The 18,565-nt window shown below is 37.9% G+C and overlaps 2 protein-coding genes across 6 annotated transcripts in view; one reads left to right on the top strand and one right to left on the bottom strand.

Moving 5' to 3' along the window:
• Nucleotides 1-18,565, bottom strand: part of LOC139780389 (cyclin-dependent kinase 4) — an 89,936-nt gene that overhangs the window by 57,384 nt on the left and 13,987 nt on the right. The gene's annotated exons all lie outside the window — the stretch shown is intronic.
• Nucleotides 3,538-18,565, top strand: part of LOC139780388 (uncharacterized) — a 55,872-nt gene continuing 40,844 nt past the window's right edge. For all 3 annotated transcript variants that reach the window (XM_071719013.1, XM_071719011.1, XM_071719010.1), the window contains exon 1: nt 3,538-4,070. The gene's annotated coding sequence lies outside the window, so the exon portion shown is untranslated. The remainder of the gene's footprint in view (nt 4,071-18,565) is intronic.

Below are 18,565 nucleotides of genomic sequence, written 5' to 3'. Positions count from 1 at the left end.
CTCTGGACGATGTTTCCAACTCTCACGAGTCGCTAATGTATAGTTAACAGGATATTTGATGGTTTTGGAGCATCTTGTGTAACGAGTATAACGAGAAGTGTAGTCGCAAAATTGAATTTCATGGGGAAAAGAACCATTAAACTTTTCGCCGACGCGCAATAACCGTAAGAGGGAAGTTTTAGTAGTGTAATAATAATGATATTTAAAGGTCTAAGGTTGCTTGTAAATTTTTGCGTCGGTGTCATGCTTCTCAATAGTAATTTATGATGAGAAATTTCAATAAATATAATGTCTAATGTTGCTTAAATATTAGAATTAGAGAGACTACTGGAAGAAAGAATAGATTATTGTGATCACATTAGTACACTGAGAAAAAAAGCAGTTGCTTTAATTAAAGTGCTATCACGGGATGTCAAAAACATAAGTAGTTTATTCAATTGTATTATTATTAGACCCAATATCTGGGTCTAATAATAATACAATTATAATTTCATTATTGGTTTAATAATCCAGATATTGGGTCTAATAATAATATAATTGAATAAACTACACTGAGAATCGAAAAACAGTAATAATCTCTGAATTTTCGTTCATTCTCAACTTTTAATCTCAATACACAGATGCTTACTGAAAAAAATAATGTCTGCTGAAAAACAATTGTATTTAATAGTAACAAATGTATATACATGTACTTAAAATTGTAACAATAATAATAATAAGAGCAATAGTAACAAATTTATTAAGTAAATTAAATAATTTTTGCGTAACGTTAAAAAGATGTCATATAATAAATATCAAAGACTATTTTATTAATAGATTGAAGCGCGATATGAAAAAATAAAACAGCACCCACAACCATCACTATAGTTGAGAACGTCAGGCAGACAAACGTGTTTTTCGGGTTTGCAACTCGTAACCGGGAAGTCATGCATTGTTGCAAATATGCGGCGGATTTTCACGTTTTATCGCGCACACGTACGATAAAGAGTGTGTACATAACATAACAGACGCGCGGAGGAAAAGTGCATTCTCTTGCCGTCACACATGAACATCAGCGATATGTGATTTACGTAAAAAATAAAAATCAACAATGGCCTTGCATATCGCCGTCGCGTGAAACGTGTGGAATTCCGTGGAAAATCAAAAGCACAAACTGAGCAGCGATTCGGCGGCAGAGAGAAATTCAGAAAAACTCTCTCTCTTTATAAATCTGTAGATTTCTATCTTCCGAATGTCGCGCTTAATAAAATAAAAATTTAAATTACGTCATTAGCTGAGTCAATAAATTAATCATTTGAATTACACATTAATTAAATTTTTCATTTTATGACATTGTTCACTCTTTTCGTTTCTGCCAAGTTGCGTCAATTTGTCTGGAAAATTCAGAGCACGCTGACATTTTTCCGCTGTCGTTTTATAGTTCGCTCACATTTAATAATCATGTTCCCGATATACGAAACGAAAACTTTTTCATTAAAGTAATTTATTTAATGGGCAAGTTTAATGTAATTCATGACTTTTGTGCACGCGAAACAGCCATAAGAACGGTCATCGCCGTCCCGCTCGCGGTTTCCGGAGACATACGTGCCAATTTTCGAAGGCGAAGTTCGTAATGAGGGGACAAGCATAACGGTGCACGTCACGCCGACAGCTTTTGTATTTTTTTCGCGGTATCTGCACGTGTATATGTATATCTACTACTCGCAGATAATTACCATCTGCGCCTGCGGAAAAATACTGTGTAATATATGAGCCTCCGTTTCGTCTCATGCCTCTTCGAAATTATGGGTAGCAACGATTCTTGTGTCAATTCTTGCGTTCTCGAAAGAGAGAATCAATCAATAGAAAAAATATGCGAGCTACGAAACACTATTTGCGCAGCATCGATCATATTCTGTGGCAGTATTTTAATTGAAAATATTATACGTAGATGAAATATATGTTATTCTTGACAATACATACTGATACAATACAGAACTGTTTCCATCTTTTTATGCGTTTTTTTGGTTACTTAATATGACCAAGAAAAATCATGATTAAATAATGATAACATTATTGCTGTGTTTAAAAGCGTAAATTATTCGAAAATTCTGTTTGGTACGGAAATCTTTTGTTATCTTCGTACTCAAATGTAATCGGTCGTAATCGTTGGCACATTTGAAGGCAGTTATTCAGGAAAATCTGCCAACGAACAATAGGTATTGCGCGGTATATTCGCGGCATTATCATCCTGGCGTGGATTTCCGCCTTTTACTATACCAGAGTTCCATTCCGCTCCGCCACACACTGCAGATTGGTAATGCGCGAATACGTAATACGTGTACAACCAATAACATCTTCCCTCCGCATCGATCTTGTCGTCTTCACGTCTCCGCGGTAAGTCGTGAAAGAAGCATGGCTCCCGACCGCAATGTTTACCTGTCATCATCATTATTTACAAACTTGTAATAAAAAGAGATTGCAAGCGTGTAAATAAAAATTTCAGGAAAAGCTATAATACTCTTCGGTCATTCCAAGCTTGTTTGAAGGTCTCTTACGAAAAATATTACGTTTTTATTCCTGCCTCTTGCCCTCGTTCAGCAAACAAACGTTAGTGCTTTTGTACGAGCACCGCGCCTATACACGGAGAGAAATTCACTGCAATGTGGGACAACTTGGCAACCAATCAAATATTATCGGTAACAATAGGAATTTTTGAAATATACAAAAGATATTTTACAAACGACGTAATAAAAATTACCAAGCACATTTTGGTAATTTTTGAAAAATTATTGAAATTTTACTATATATTTTAGTAAAATTAATCAAACATATTTTATATTTTATTGTAATAGATATTAATATTTTTATTATGGTAGATATTAATCAGCTTGCATAGAACTCTTCGTACATGTTGTCCCACAACTACCATGATTTTCAGGGTAAATTCTAAGAGAAAATTCTCTCTGTGTGGAGAGATACGGTTCTTTTACCTTTAAGGTACAGATATATGTATAAAGCTATGTTCCAAAAGACTCAAATAGATTTACGCATTAATAAAATTGCCATAAACTGGAGCTCCTTCGCTCGCGCATAAAATTTTATCTGAAACGTTTTTGAATATTCACACACCTTTCGTGGATATTAATCACTGTCGATTCATTATTCTCGCAAGTATCGGTGACGACAAGTAGGCAAAGACATATTTCAAAAAGAGCGACGTGGCATCTTAAACGTCACGTTCTATCGGACATTTTCCGTATCGTGTTGTATATCATTCGCGCGATGGAAGCCGGAATTAAGCATAACGCTAGTCGCGCACAGGCTGCGCGACGAACGGGTTAAATACCACTCTCCATTGGAGGACGAGCGCATCATTCGCCGACCAAATCCCTCGATCGCCGGTGGTCGCGATCGGTTCGGTTCGGTTCCTCGGCGCGGCGCCACGCTTGGAGAACGCCGATCGCGTTTTCGCCTTTTACCAGCGACGGCGCATGCGCGCGGCGCCGCTCGGCTCAAAGGCATCAAAGCGTACGTCGCCGCCTGCACCTCAGCTCTCCGCGCGGACGGTCAGTTACGCGCCGAGCGTCGTCGTGGAAGGGTGACGTTTTTATTCTTCTTCTTCTTCCGTCGTTCGATCTCACTTGGCGCCAAATCGGAGCAAAAGCGGAGCGCGTGTTTCACAAGTTGTAACACCGCCCGGCTGACTCGACCCGGTCGATCGGCGCGGATGAGCGCGGAGTTGCCGTATATACATATTAAAGCAAGTGCGAAAAGAGAACGCGTCGTCATGGGTACCATGTGTTGTGCCCCGCGGGTGTAGAGTGCGGATTTGCGCGCGGTCGGGCGAGGGGGATAAAGGAAAGGGGGCTGGAGAAGCGAAACGTGCCGTGGAGGGACCGAGGATACGGACTACGGAGTACCGCGTGGGCTAAACCGCGACCCGCCGAGGCGAAGTCACGTCGTGGAGGTGCGCGAGGGAGATACGGAGCCGGAGGGACGGGGAAAGGTAGAGGCGCGCACGGAGAGACGATAATGCGGAGCCGTTGCTTCCGTCTTCAGCGACAGGACGACGTTCGGATCTGCTCGTAGTAAGTGAAATATACCACCAGAGATGCCCGCGATAATAACAAACTGCGTCGGATTTACGAAGGATGTCGTACTCCAGACATAAGACATCTTAAAGACATCTTTAAAAACATTTGTCTTAAAAAAAAGTCTTAAAGTTTTAAAAAATGTTTTTAAAACATCTTTAAGACATCTTGTAATATGACGTCTTAATAATGTCTTCAAGACGTCTTACGTCCCGATTTTGGACACGGTGCCGTCTGGGAGGGGTTGCCCGCCCTCCGAAACTTCGACTCGCGAGTTCCACTCGTGCTCTCGCGATGCGCAAATCGCCTTTAACATTTTGTAATAATTGGTCAGCACGACAGCTATTCTCTCTGACGCGGAAATTTAGTCATTAATTGCGAGAATATCATTTCATAATTTAATGATGCTCTCGCGTCTTTTGTCTTCTTTTATATTATGCATTTCTGACATCTGTTAGATTCACACAAAATGGACGATGATAATATTCTCCTGAAAGTTTAATCCTTTCAAGCACTCGCTTTCCTTTTAATTCAACGAACAATATAAGTGAATGGAGATAATGAATAAGAAAGTCGGCGGACACATTTATCACCCCGTAAGAAAATAATCAAAGTTCTGCTTTTTTTTTAATCCTTCCTTCACGGAAATTTTCTGTATATTCCATGAAGAATAAATATAATTTCGCACCGTCAACAGCGATCGGCTCTTAATTAGCCCGTTTCCTTCCACGTGTGAACATCCGACAGAGCCTTATCTCTCCAATTTTCTATATATCTTCTTTTAAATTAAATGAGAAATTATGTCAAAGGCAGCGCCGCGCGCCGTGTGTGTATGTGTCAGTTCTGTTATGATCAAATATGATATATTTGCCATGTGAACTCGGAGCGCTTGTGGACTACAAAAATTAAAAATATCAAATATAAACGTTTCACTGTTGTACAAATACCGATCATGTATCGGCGAGTTTCATATTTTACAATAACAGCAGTGAACACTCTGCGCCCGTTGTAATAATACCGCTTACGGGAGTATCGAGTTTTGAAGCGAAAACTCTCTTCGTCCGAACGAAAGAAGATTATTACGAATATTACAAAAAGATAATTATTGACGAATGAAAATATTAAACATACTGAAACGTATTAACGATATTATTGATTTAACTATACATATGTAATTCTACGATATACGTAGGTACACACACACACACACATTATTGAGAACGCAATGACATATAATATCTCAAAATGGGAGTCGCTCGAAAGTAATCAATCATTCACGCAGCCTTTCGCATTCTTCTTGTAACAGGAAAAGATATCAATCATCAGAAAGGAGATGATGCCAAATTTATTCTCTACTTAATTAATAAACTTTCCTAAAGAGTACAGAATCCACGATTATATCGATATTGCACCTCTTTGTAAAGTTCGTACCTTATTATCCAAAGTTAGACGAGACTGATCTTAGCTCGATCAACACCACTCCATATATACGTGGATTAATTACTTTGCATCTCGAAGGCAGTTGCAACTCTTTGTAACATTGGATAGTTATAACTGTTCGTATCGCTTAATTGACCGATCCAGTTTACCGCGAGTGCTATCGCGATCGTAATTCTCATCTTTAATCGAGCGCACGTTTCGTCTGCGTCGATCAAAACTATGATGTCGAGCGGCTGAGCGCTGCACCATCTCTCGTTGCCCCGATTTTCACGTAAGAACGGCTACGCGCCGGTTCCGTTGAGGTTGCTTTAAAAGGTTAAAAATAAGGCGCAGTCGCTTGAGGCGATTGACCGTAAACTAAACGGCACCGTATATATATATATATATATACTTTGAGTATATAATACTTTGAGTGAATTTCCTTTGGTGGATATATATATATATATCCACCAAAGGAAATTCACTCAAAGTATATGGACATGACTTCTCAAATGTTGACCTCTTATTGTTAGCAACCGCGACTTATGTCACCGGTAATAATACGCAACAGACGTCGTTTATAACATCCCATTCGCGCAGAAGTCGAAAATGTTCGCGAATTAGTCAAGCGGAAACAACAGCGGGACAAACAGTTTGTTATTGTGTTATTGTGTTATTGAATTATTTACCGTTGGATAAATTAAATGCAATTGTCGGAGAAATAGAACAATGTGTGGTCCTGTTTGTCGTTTAGTGATTTGTCGCATTTTCGATTAATTGGCTCTTTTTTTTTATTCGCCCGTCCGCGCCGATAATTTAAATTGTTCCATTTGTGTCGCGAGTGGAGCTCTGTTAATTGCGTCGTTATATGAATACACGGAGAGAATTTTATATTAAATTTTACTATGCTGCCGTACCAACTGCGGACCATCAAGACGCCACAAGTTTAAATGCTATGAACATAGCATTGAATGCTATGTTCATAGCATTTCGGCAGCATAGTAAAATTTAATATAAAATTTTCTCCGTGTATGTAAAACACGATTTATTCGAATTACGACGTGAGAGCGATTCGTATCAGAGATCATTGATGTGTGTTAAAGTACAGCGACAACGTAACACAAGATGAGAAATGTGTTACGAGTTAATATCTGATTACATATTAAAACATTAGCATTAGAAAGGTGTTACTAATTTAACCATCTACTCGTTACATCATAATGATTCTTCTGATTATTTTCGAACGATTATTTCGAAGATTTATTACATGTTTTGAAGTCGCGCGTGAACAAAGAAAGAAGAATAATGGAACTTTCTCCGCTCTGTGTAAATTTCAGGAACTTATGCGGACTCTACCGACAAATTCCTGAGATCTTAATTCGTTAAAAAAGTGAGATTTAAATATAAATTCCGATTACGGATTCGCAAACATCGCGAAATTATCGAGTTTTATCTGGTCGCAATCTTTCGCGATAATTTGATCAAACATCAGAATTTCTATTTCTGGATATATTAGTGTTGTAATGAGAAAACACAATATATATCTTATTAATATTTAGAGGTGTTATAATATCTTTAACTGTTACCTGCGCAGCAGATTTAAAAACTGGTTAATATATAAATAGAATGCATAACGACGAAAGTGGTAAAACTATAGTTTACGACAACATATTCGATATAGGCAAGGATATATTGATTTTGTGGTGCATTAGTCGTTAATTGGCCAAATCCGAAAACCGCGCAGTGGCAATGCGACATATTTATACAAAAGCACGTCCGATAACACACACACACACACACACACTATGCGTCGGCGTTAATTATAAATAATTGCAGTTTGCGAGTGCGGTTAATTTGAATGCCTCCGTGCTGCAAGAACGAATTTATATCTCAAAATGTCGCTCATTGAAATGCGCGAGACATTGCGCGCGATTCTACAAACTCCGATAAAGGCTGTTTACTAGCCGCTCTCGAAGTGCGAGATGAAATCAATTTGATTTTCCTTCGTTAATAGGGATTCGATTTGTCGGATAAATTCACGGGGATTTAATGCAGCGTTTCACAGATATAAGAATCTTCCATTGAAATTGCAGCGCGATTAATTCAATATAAAAACGGTTTTATTGAGGAAACTATTTTCATCGGAGAACAGAGATAATTGACTTCGCGCGTTCTTTAATTTATATCTCCAATTGAATGAATTTTCTTCTTTATCTTTGTTAAGATATAATTACGGCTCTAGAAGGCAAAGTGATGCAGAATAGAATAGACGATAATTAATTTTCTGAGGAAAGTTTACCATATTTTATTTAATTTCATTAATTTCACTGCAACTCCGCGTCTTATAAAAGGCCGCATATTCAAGAATCCTTAAAAGCTCGACGAATACTTAGAGTTGCATGTTGTATTATGTAATAATCCTTGACTCGTCGATAAATCAGCTAAAGAAATTTCCTTTGTGTACGCCATTACGCATCATTGCATCACTATTTCTCTCGTAATATTCGCCACGCCGTTTCTCGAAAAGGCGCAATTCTTTTCTTTCCAGCAGTATCACGTAAATCGACATAAATGCATTTCATTTGCATTCTTCTGATTTGATTTGGCATTTGAATAAAATAATTTGACGAATTAAATTTGTATAAATGTTATTATAATAAGCTAATTAAATTGAACATAAATTCATTACTTTTTAATCGGCAAGCTCGCGATTTCGTATAAATACACATTTATTATTTATTCGTTTATTTCAGCAACTCCTGCGTATTTGTATTAACGACTAGACTTAGATATAAAGCAATTTATCAAGTTACAATGCAATATTCAGCTTGCTAATATCGGGAAATATAAAGTTAAAAAAAAATGGATCCTCAACATTTATATACGTGTTATACGATATCGTGCTTAATCATTTTGCTTTCGGTTTTAGGGTTGCATTTTGCCATCGCTGGAATATTTCACAGTGATGATACGCGAGCCTCACACGCACTCATTCTTCCGCATCTCATAAATAAAGTGGCGTACACGTGACCGCGGAGAGTTCCCATCGTGCAATTATGCCCATAACTTTTCCTCGCCGCGCTCGTTTATCACCCACGCTTTTCGCACGGGCGATTAGCGGGGTGGGAAACGCTTAACGCACGATTAACCTTCGGGCATCGATAAAATGTTAAGTGATTCCCCGATTGCCCTCCGTTTTTTTTTTCGAATCACCAAATCACGCGTCCATTCCTCTTCGGAATTCTAAGTGTGGAGAGACGCGCGCACAATCTTTACGAGCTTCTAAATTCTAAACGACGCTAGAAAGCGTCGAAAACGTCCAATCCACTTGCCCGTGTGTGTGTGCTGCTCTTATTTTTCCTGGAACGAAGCGTCCAAACTCCACAAACGAGGACGATTGCAGATCTAGCTCGCAGATAAATCGTTTCCACCGCGGTCGCAGCAGCGCGTGCGCTATATCGTTACTCGAAACGATCAAAGCTTTGTAACGATTAATCAAATAATGAATTCCAACGTTGTGGAATTTACGGCGTAATTTCATTTCGTTATTCGATGATAAAGCGCACCGCGCTGAAATTGCAAATTGCAATCCTGAAACGAGGATGAGATCTGTGTGCCAGGTAAAGGACGCACTCCAATAACACAATCGCATAAAATACGCAACGGTACATCGCGACAAACGCCGTTACTTTGACTAGATTCCCCGTATTATATTAGTTCGAATTTACTCCAAGTAATTTTCCGTCCAACAGAATTTTTGTGGCGCGCATTATCGAGAGAGTATAAAGAGGCGTTCTGCGCGCCGAACCTGCAAGAATGACTCAGGCGATTTCAGAGGAAGCTTGAGTCATGATTTATGAACAGTTCGAAGATTGCGCGATCGCGCTTGCCAGCCTAGGTTTTCTCCTCGTTTTTTGTTTTGTTTTTAAGCGCTTCGCCTGTGCTGTCGTGCTGATTATCCGCGCTTTTAAAGCGTCGAGCTATCGACTAGACTCTGTTAAACATACAAAGCGCTAAGATAGTACTCACGATACGGAGCTCCCGGTCGATATACGGAACAAAAGGAGACACCTTGCAATCCAGCGCTCGTGGGATAATAATGAAGCGACGAAAAAAATAATACGCGGTAACGTTGACTTTTCATTCTGTGAGTCACGACGACGCGCGACGCGACGGACGCGGGACGGCGCGGTGGCGTTGGAACGCGCATGCGAGACACAACGCGAGCATGCAAAATTACGTTAACCGAGAGAATGCATCCGCGCTGCATGCTAAGCATTTCCGTCGGGCAGATTTTCATCTCTATTCTCTCTCGTTTTGCTATCGGGTAATCTCAGCAACTGCGAATTTCGGATTAACGCAATATGCGGGTCATTCCCGTTTTTCACGCTGCATGTCATTACTCGGAGTAAATTGTGTCTGAATCATAAAAGCCGTGACACTAATAACATTTAAATTGAATATTTAGGGAAGTTGCTATGCGTTAATTTCAAACGAGCTTTATATAAAATAGATAGTGAAATCTTTTATTTCAAAGCTAGTTTCGAAGCCTTCAATAAGATTTCCATTTAAACATTAATGTTGCAGACATCTTCCGTGTGTTTTCATTAAGACGAACTCAGCTCCAAATTGGTCAAAGAAATCGTAGATGAGAGAAATCTAGGACACTACGTATAGTCCATCTGTATATAACCAAGCTTCGAAACACTCTGCTTATCAAATAATAGTGGAATATTACGGTCGTCTTTGGCGTAACAATTCTAATCCAAACTGCGATAGGGATTAGCCAACGCGATTATCTGCATTTTCAGACTGTTAATCAGGTTACAATCATAATATATCACGATCGTGCGTTTCTGCCATTTGAATTTACAATGAGCGATGGTAGGAGAACCGAGGTTCTCAGCTACGACGCGGATCGAATGCCGATCGATTTGCATATGCGTCAATGCGAGAAACAATCTTTCCTCTTCTCTCTCTCTCTCTCTAACGCGCAGCTTACTTTTTATCGGATTATTCTGCATGTCGAATAGCGAGGCACCTCGATGGGACGGATCCGAAATCTTACGGTATCCGAATGCGCGAGTGTGGTGCGCGCTCGTGTACGAGGGTACACGCGAGATGTCCCGTTTTAATCTCCGTTGATAAATATCTCTCGCAGAGCGCGATATATATTTCGGCCGGCTCGGGAAGGATATTACGCAGTTGAATTTCTGTCCGGATTTTTTTGCCCGTCGCTTTTATATCGAGTCGAATACAGAGGCGGGCGTTTTTTTGCAAAGCAGTATGCGATGTTGATACTGCAACGTGAATTTATATTAAAAATGTTCTGCGTCGCGCGTTGGAAACTGCAAACTGAGAAACTCGGACATTTGAATATTGTGGAATGTTTCACGCGCTACGACACACCTCGAAATTTCGTTTCCCGATGTAGGAACAATATGTAAAATTTATCAAATGCTTTTGATTATTCATTTTTTGAATTTTTGTTCCTAATATTATTTAATAAAAAATAATCGAATATATGGATGCTTTTTTAAAATTAAATAATGATGCAAGATATATTTAAAGGTATGAAAATAATTTATTTTTTAAAATTCTACTTTATGAAATCATTCCTTCACGTTAAGTTGTTTTGTAATCGATTTAAGCTACTTATTCTTTGGAGTGAGTTTGGAGAATAAGTAATTTTGTGCTCGAAAACTTCGAAAAGTGTTTTCTTCTTTTTAAATTCTCTCGTTATTCTACCTATGAAATTATGTATTTCTTTTAAACATTTTTTTTCTTTAAAAGAAGATTAGGGGAAAATTTAGACTTTTTAGAAGTGAATTGAAAGGCGGCCACGTTCACGTTTACGATCGCAAGAATGTCATAAGTATCACATCGGTTGCCACTCGTGACGCTGCTCAACAATCGGAAGAATGAAACACCTTGTACACAAAGTCGTGGCAGACGACTCGTCAGTAAAAAGCAATGCGCGGAATGTACACCGCCGTCTTTCACGAAACCTTTTCTTCTACGTTGTGTTGAAGAACGAAGCGCAAGCATGCGATGTTATACTTCGCGGTGGGAAACGCAATTGCCGTGATCCCTTTTCCTTAGAAAAGTAAATGTTATCTGGCACACCATCGGATTTATTAATAAACGCACGTCGCGATGGCTACAAAAATGTAACGTCGTACTCATCGTAAAGTATTTATACCTCGCGGTTCGTTGGTCTCATTATTTTATTTTCCTTTCCATTAAGGCCAGCATTTAGGCCAACAGCTTTTTACGTCAATAATTACCGATTAATACGAGCAAAAATTGTGAGTTGAATATGTAGAACAAAACACGCCTCGAAAACATTTTTTATATTTTTATGCTTTTCATATTTTAATGACATTTAATAATACTTGCTGTTACTAAAACACTTAACGATGCTTTAAATATTTTGATTTTGTAATTTTCTTGACTTTAAGATGGCTCTATAAGAGCTAGGCAACCTCAAAATTAATTTACGCTAGTTTGCAAGCACTTTAATCGCCCCGAGTAGTTTATCCTGTACCGATATCGAACAATTTTTACGGCAACGCTTAAAGGAGCTTTCTCTACAAATTAAGGAACTTTATCTAAACGTGTTTCCTTGTCGCCCTCGGCTTACACGGCTTCTCACGAGCTTCCACAGCCTATTTTCCTTCGCATGCCTTCGCGTACGCATGCCTCCACGTCACGACGTGATACTCTCTTCACGAGCGCACGCAACGCGAGCACCATTATGATTTTTAATTCGTGTCCCCGTAGGACACCGATGCTAAGTAAGTGCCCCCGGGCCCTTAGCGCGCAACACGAAAACGCAATAATCTCTCACGGGCTGTGGGAGCCCGCCTGTAATTTATGCAAACAGAGTCACGAGGAAAACGACGTTCGTGGAAGACAATAATGATCGGTGATAGTAAATGATTAATGCATGAATGTTCGCTTTATGAATGCTTTTGTTGTTTTCAATATTTAGCCTTTTCAGGCTCGATATTAAAACGTTATTAAAATATAATATTCCTCATGTCGTAATCCCGTGTTTATACGTTAATATGTTTTTAATTACAAAATACTTCCGATTGTTGTCAAAATCTGTCCAAATTTAAAAAAATCCATGACGTTGATATATATTTTTATTAATCATGCGAATACTTTTCAAGAAATCTGTGTCAAATGAGGGGGAGGGGAGAAGAGTAAAGATGGGAATGTGGTCAAAACGATATCGAAATGATAATATGGAAAAATTTATATTGCGCAATAACTTTTTACGAATCTGTTTGGCGCAAGCTTTTGATATCTTTTAATACTATTACTTTTATAGTACTTTTATAGGGGAAAAAAACAAATTTAAACAACAAGTGAAAAATATACTTCAAAATTTAATATCATCTTTTACTTAAAATTATTATTTTTTATTTATTCTCGAAACATTCGCGAGAGAACACTTCGCTCGCTTTTCTTTGTTTACCATACGAGTGGTATATTATTTTTACGTCTCTGTTATTTTAAACGCGCGCTCTCTCGATGTCATTGTTTGTGTAATGCCGGGCACAATGAGTCATTTCATTTTACGATCAGATGGGCTATTTCGTCGCATTGTCGACAGGGGATCGGAATTAATATCTATGACGACACATACATATATGCATAGTATATGCCACAACACATGTACATACATACATACATATATATTATATATACATATATACATATACATATACATACACACGTGTCTGATTGAGCTCAAAACCAATTTCGAACCAATCAAAGTTGCGGTCGTACGTAGTACCTGCGCTACGTAAGGGATATGGAGATGTAGCCTATTGTGGGGCACAGTGCGCACCGACTTGATCACGTCCAGCAATGGAAACCTTGCAAATTGGAGTAACTTTCGCTATTACATATAGTAGGTACGTCTTCGAATCACGGGATATGTTCCTCTTTCATATGTGGTTTCGGATAGTTTGGGCAGACTCTAAAGACGGGTGAACCGTTGAAATTCGCGTTTTCATAGAGGTAAGTAATTATATGACTTTGCCGATATCTTATCGAGCTAATTGAAACGGCTTAGTCATTGATTAGCACAACTTGCACATTGTTATATACATGCGACAAGCAATAATATTTTAGGAAGCGCAGATATATTTTGTTTTTTAAAATATTCTCTATATAAATATAATTATTGTTTGAAACATTTTTATAAAGTTTATATTAAATTATTGTAAGTATGAAAAATTTAGTGTCTGAGACTATATTTAAGATACGCGTTCGATTTTAACGTTTCATATACGTATTATCAAGTGTTATACAAACATTTTATGATACCAGTATATGAAATGTATAGACGGTCACGTACAACTGTGCAAAATATTCAAAGAAAAATTCTGCTTTCCATGCGATCCATGGACACACATGAATTATTAACAAGGGGAACACGAACGATCGCGAAGGCGCGTATTTCAATAAATAATTTTACGGTTGCTCTCTTTCGGGTGCTGAAACTTCGGAAAGTAGAGCCGGCAGTTCTTTATACATTTGATATCTAGCCTTGATGAGTCACAGCGACGTCAATAATATTCCAGCCGCCTGGCAATCAATGAAATGTTTGAGTTAATATGTCACCAGACGTCGTAAAGAGTACGTCGCGTTGACACGCGATGCGACAATCGATTCACTCTCATGATAGTAAGTTCTACACGAAAATCTTTTAATATTTTATACACGGTACTTTTACCACGAACTATTTAACCCGTCACTTCTTGCATCAAGCATCTAATGTCAATTATCGTGATAGAGACGCTGGTTCATCAAGTAGTACATCGATCAGGCAAGCTTGGGAGCGACGATATATAATGCATCAAACGCTTTTCGTGGACAGGCGAGATCATAAATAATTCCCATCGAAATGGAAGGCGAGGGTACGGTAGCGGTCTACGTCGTGAAATATCGACGGGAGAAATTCTGCCTGTTGAACGGAAGATGTTATAGACTCGAACCGCACCAACTTGAGTACTAATTCCGGGCGACTCGAGTCTTTCCGTTGTCCGTCTATAACATCAAAGCGTAGGAAAAGAGAAACGGAGGGAGAAAGATCGGTGGCTCAGAATTAGCTAATCCAGACGAGAAAATACGATCGAGTGCATGAATGATGCAGTGGTAAAGGAGGAGCGAGATTGGAGAGAAGTATACTCTTCAACGACGGAGTAGTGGATGAATCCAGATAAAGGTGGTTCGGATGGAGCTCGCAATCGTCGGGCAGACTCCGAGATCGCGTAAATGTTACGGCACTCCGCTAATGGCACTCCGGTTACGCGTCACTTAACAGGCGTAATGAGCGTTTGCTTTCGTAATAAAATGATAACGGACCGACGAACGAAATTTGCATTTATAACGGGCTACGAAGAGCGATCGTTTTACAGCGGGGGTATATTAGCATAAACGTTATTTATTGCGACAAGGCGTCCTCGCGGGAGCGACGAAATGTGATCTCGTGTGTGCCGATCATTGATCTGTCCCTCTGAGGGCATAAGACCCTATTGTGATTCATAAAAGATCCCACGAGTTATGATTGCAGAAGACATGAGAAGAACAACAGCGCGCTTATTGTTATTTCAGCATACTGACGATTTATTTATCGCGCCGGTTTACTTATTTTATGTTTTATATCTTTTTTATATATTTTATATTATATACATATTGCAATGTGTATTTTTTTAACGAAATTGATGGCATCTTACTTATTTCTCCACTTTTTTATCCAATTCATTCAATTTGCTAAAAAAGTTGTTAGATGAATAGATAATTTCACGATATCTTCCAATTTATCTATTTTGTGTTGCTTATAATCTATCTCATGCAAATCGAGGGATATAATTGCATCCTTTTTATCTCAAATAATCTAGAATCGAATTGTAAGGCGTGTACGTTTCACGGTATGTGATATGCAAAAGTCTATCTGTTCCAAATGCATACCAATGTATATATTCGTTCTCCGTAATATATCACGGTTTTTTTACTATTCATGAGCGAGGTGTTAATCGAGGCGATGAATCGATATGCGCATACGTGTGAGCGATAAAATAGATCGCCCTTGCGTACCGAGGGAATGCAAGAAAGTTGCAACCTTTGGAATAAGTCAGCGCGCGATCGTCATTATGTTTCTCGTGTAACGATACGTATATAGATATAGGTATATGTATATCAGGCCTTGTTTTCTTCCATTTACACCGTCATCTCGGTAAATAGGCATCTGCGCCGAGCGAACAAAGAGTAACGAGTAGCCGCGACTTGTGTAATGGCATTAAATGTCAGGTCAAGTGACTGGCGAAGCCAGCCGAGTCTGTTTGCGAACCGTAGCCTCTCCGTGTGCTTTATTTCCACCCGCGAATATAACATACCTACGAACGGCGCGGCGCGCCTACTCCCATTCTCCATGGGTGCACCCGCGACCGGCGCGTTCGAATTGTTCATCTAGCGGAGCTTTTTATTGCCCGCTACGCGGTCAAAGAGAATTTTGCATAGCGCTCGCGTTGCGAAATATGCCGTGGGAGTCTCTGCGCCGTGATCACACTTACGTCTCTTTTCTCGTTTGCCCGCGTAATATGCGGAGATATTGCGGAGATAAACAAAAATTTATATATAATTGAATCGATATTCCCCGAGGGAAATTTAAATGCGTTTAAAATAAGAATTAATTTAATCTGAAACAAATAAAATATTAATTATGAGCTTTTTCTTTTTTCTTTATTATAGCTTCAATTGGAAAGCTATTATGGCTATAACATTAAGTAATATAAATTTTAACTCAATACAGGATTAATTTATTAAAATTTGTCTTCATATTGTTTTTAGTAGAATACTAATTATAATTGATATTTATAAGTAATATATAAATTTGTTTTATTATTTTAAATTTAAATAAAGTTGAATATTCATGCGGTGTATGAATTCTCCGAAACATGTTTAATTCGATTTACTATTATTTGGTATAGGTGTATTTTTGTGCACGAATATAAAGGGTAATGGATTTTTCTCTCTTAAAAAAAGGATAATAAAAGGATCTTTGTGTAGTATTTTTTTTGCCATGAGACGAACGACACTCGACCGAAAGGCTAAGTGAGATATCGGAAAAAAATGTGGGAGGCAAATTGTATCTTTAACAATAGTTTCTATATCGCAACACTTGTTCCATTATGTTCGTAATATCCTATAAACCTTTAACTTTTATGATTCATAGTTCAGCGGAGTAGATATTTCTGTTGTGTATAAAAATAATTCTAGGACGAGACAGAGTCTCCTTTAATTCATGGAAAATGTCGCATGTACGTATGTATTTATAATATGTATATACATATTTATGTATTTTTCATATTTACATATTTAAAAATTGATATTATTAAAAAAGAATTTTTTTATCTAAAATACGTTAAATACGATATAGCTGCTTGCAATGTAGGATGATTAGCAAGTAATGTACACGATATTTTACATCGACATATTCTTCTCTTTTGTTGAAGAGATCGTATTTAAATGATTAAAGTATTGAAGAATTAAAAAGTAAAGGTATCGAGGATCTCTCGTATGCATAATGTACATGTAGAGAGCGGAATTTCTTTATATCTTATGCAACGAGGTAGTGCTGTATTTTTGCCTGATATTCAAAAGAGGAATTTTCTATAGTGCAATTTCTACAGAAGATTGCATGAGAAACGATTGCGCATCTTTCTTCTTATATAAAATTCTTCTCTTTTACATCATGTAAAAGCGAGATAGTTTATCTCGTTATCATTATTGATTTGTGTTATACACAATAACACTATATTATGAAATAATAGTCTATATTATGAAAAATATCTTTTATATGCATTTGACGTATATTTATGAACATACAGTTATGTGCTCTTCTTCGTCTTATATCTTACTATTGATTTTGCTAAATCGCCGATATCGGGAATTTATTAATAAAAAAAATTATGTGAAGAAGAAAAACAGAAAACGTGAGTTCTCTCATACGACATTCACTATACGTATTCCACTTTGTGCCGGCGAGTTTACGTTATAATGTAATGCTATTTTGTTTGCGTTAATTAAATTTTCTCCTGTGCATATAATCGCATTTGCAAAGCAGCTCGAAACAAAGTTACGCGAGTTGTTTCTCGGATTTCCTCGTTTAAGGATGTCACTTTTAACTTAACGAAAAATTCTCTCTAATGGCAGAGCGATGAGATCGCGCAGAATGCCTTCAGAATTGTTTCTCGTCTCGTTAAAAGATTTCTGCATTTGACGCGTTCTTCATCACCGGTTAATTAAAAATGTCCTGTGTACAATTGCAGTTGCGCAACTAAAGTGGAAGGTGCGATTTTTCAATTTTCCTAAATGAGATTTTCTCCTCCTAGTTTGCAATATTGACGGGAGTTGCAGTGCCTTTGGGGAATGTTGACGATCCAACCTTCCTCGAAAATTGTGAAGCATATTTTATTTAAAGCTGAAATAAGCGTGTCCCTTCTTCGACGAGGAAAAGCAGCGAATATTCTTATTTGAAAACTTGTTTGTAAAAATAATTTCCAACATTTTCCTTGATATTGGATATTGGATAAAGTTATTTTTATATATAACATACATATAATAATATTAATGTTTTATAAATAAAGAATATTTTTAATATAATTACCCTTAACAAAAATATCAATTATTGTTACTTTATAGTCATCTTTAATAATGCTGTTTTAATGGATAATTGACACTTGCTCGAGGAACATTTTACTATGAAAAATTATAATGTTGACTAAATTATAATTATCATCCTCTCTTCTTCAATTTTCTTCTACTGTTTCTCGAAAAACTGGTTGGGAATATTCCTACGTGCCCTTTTTTTTTCTCTCGGGTTAATTGCGACATATACACGCGGGTTGTGTGACGGGGACCTTTCCTTCGTAGAAGCTTATTTCCGGCGACTTTCTTGAAACCTCTCGAACCTACACTGGATTTTACACAGCTCTTTCAGATACACTTTCGCAGGAAAGAGTATCAATACCAAGTTTCCTCGGTACAGTACA

This window comes from Temnothorax nylanderi, unplaced genomic scaffold, assembly GCF_030848795.1.
Source record: "Temnothorax nylanderi isolate EJ_2023f unplaced genomic scaffold, tnyl_v1.0 TNYL_tig0275_pilon, whole genome shotgun sequence".
Taxonomy (NCBI): domain Eukaryota; kingdom Metazoa; phylum Arthropoda; class Insecta; order Hymenoptera; family Formicidae; genus Temnothorax; species Temnothorax nylanderi.
Note: the sequence above shows the minus strand (reverse complement) of the source record. Positions and strands in the feature narration are given on the sequence as shown.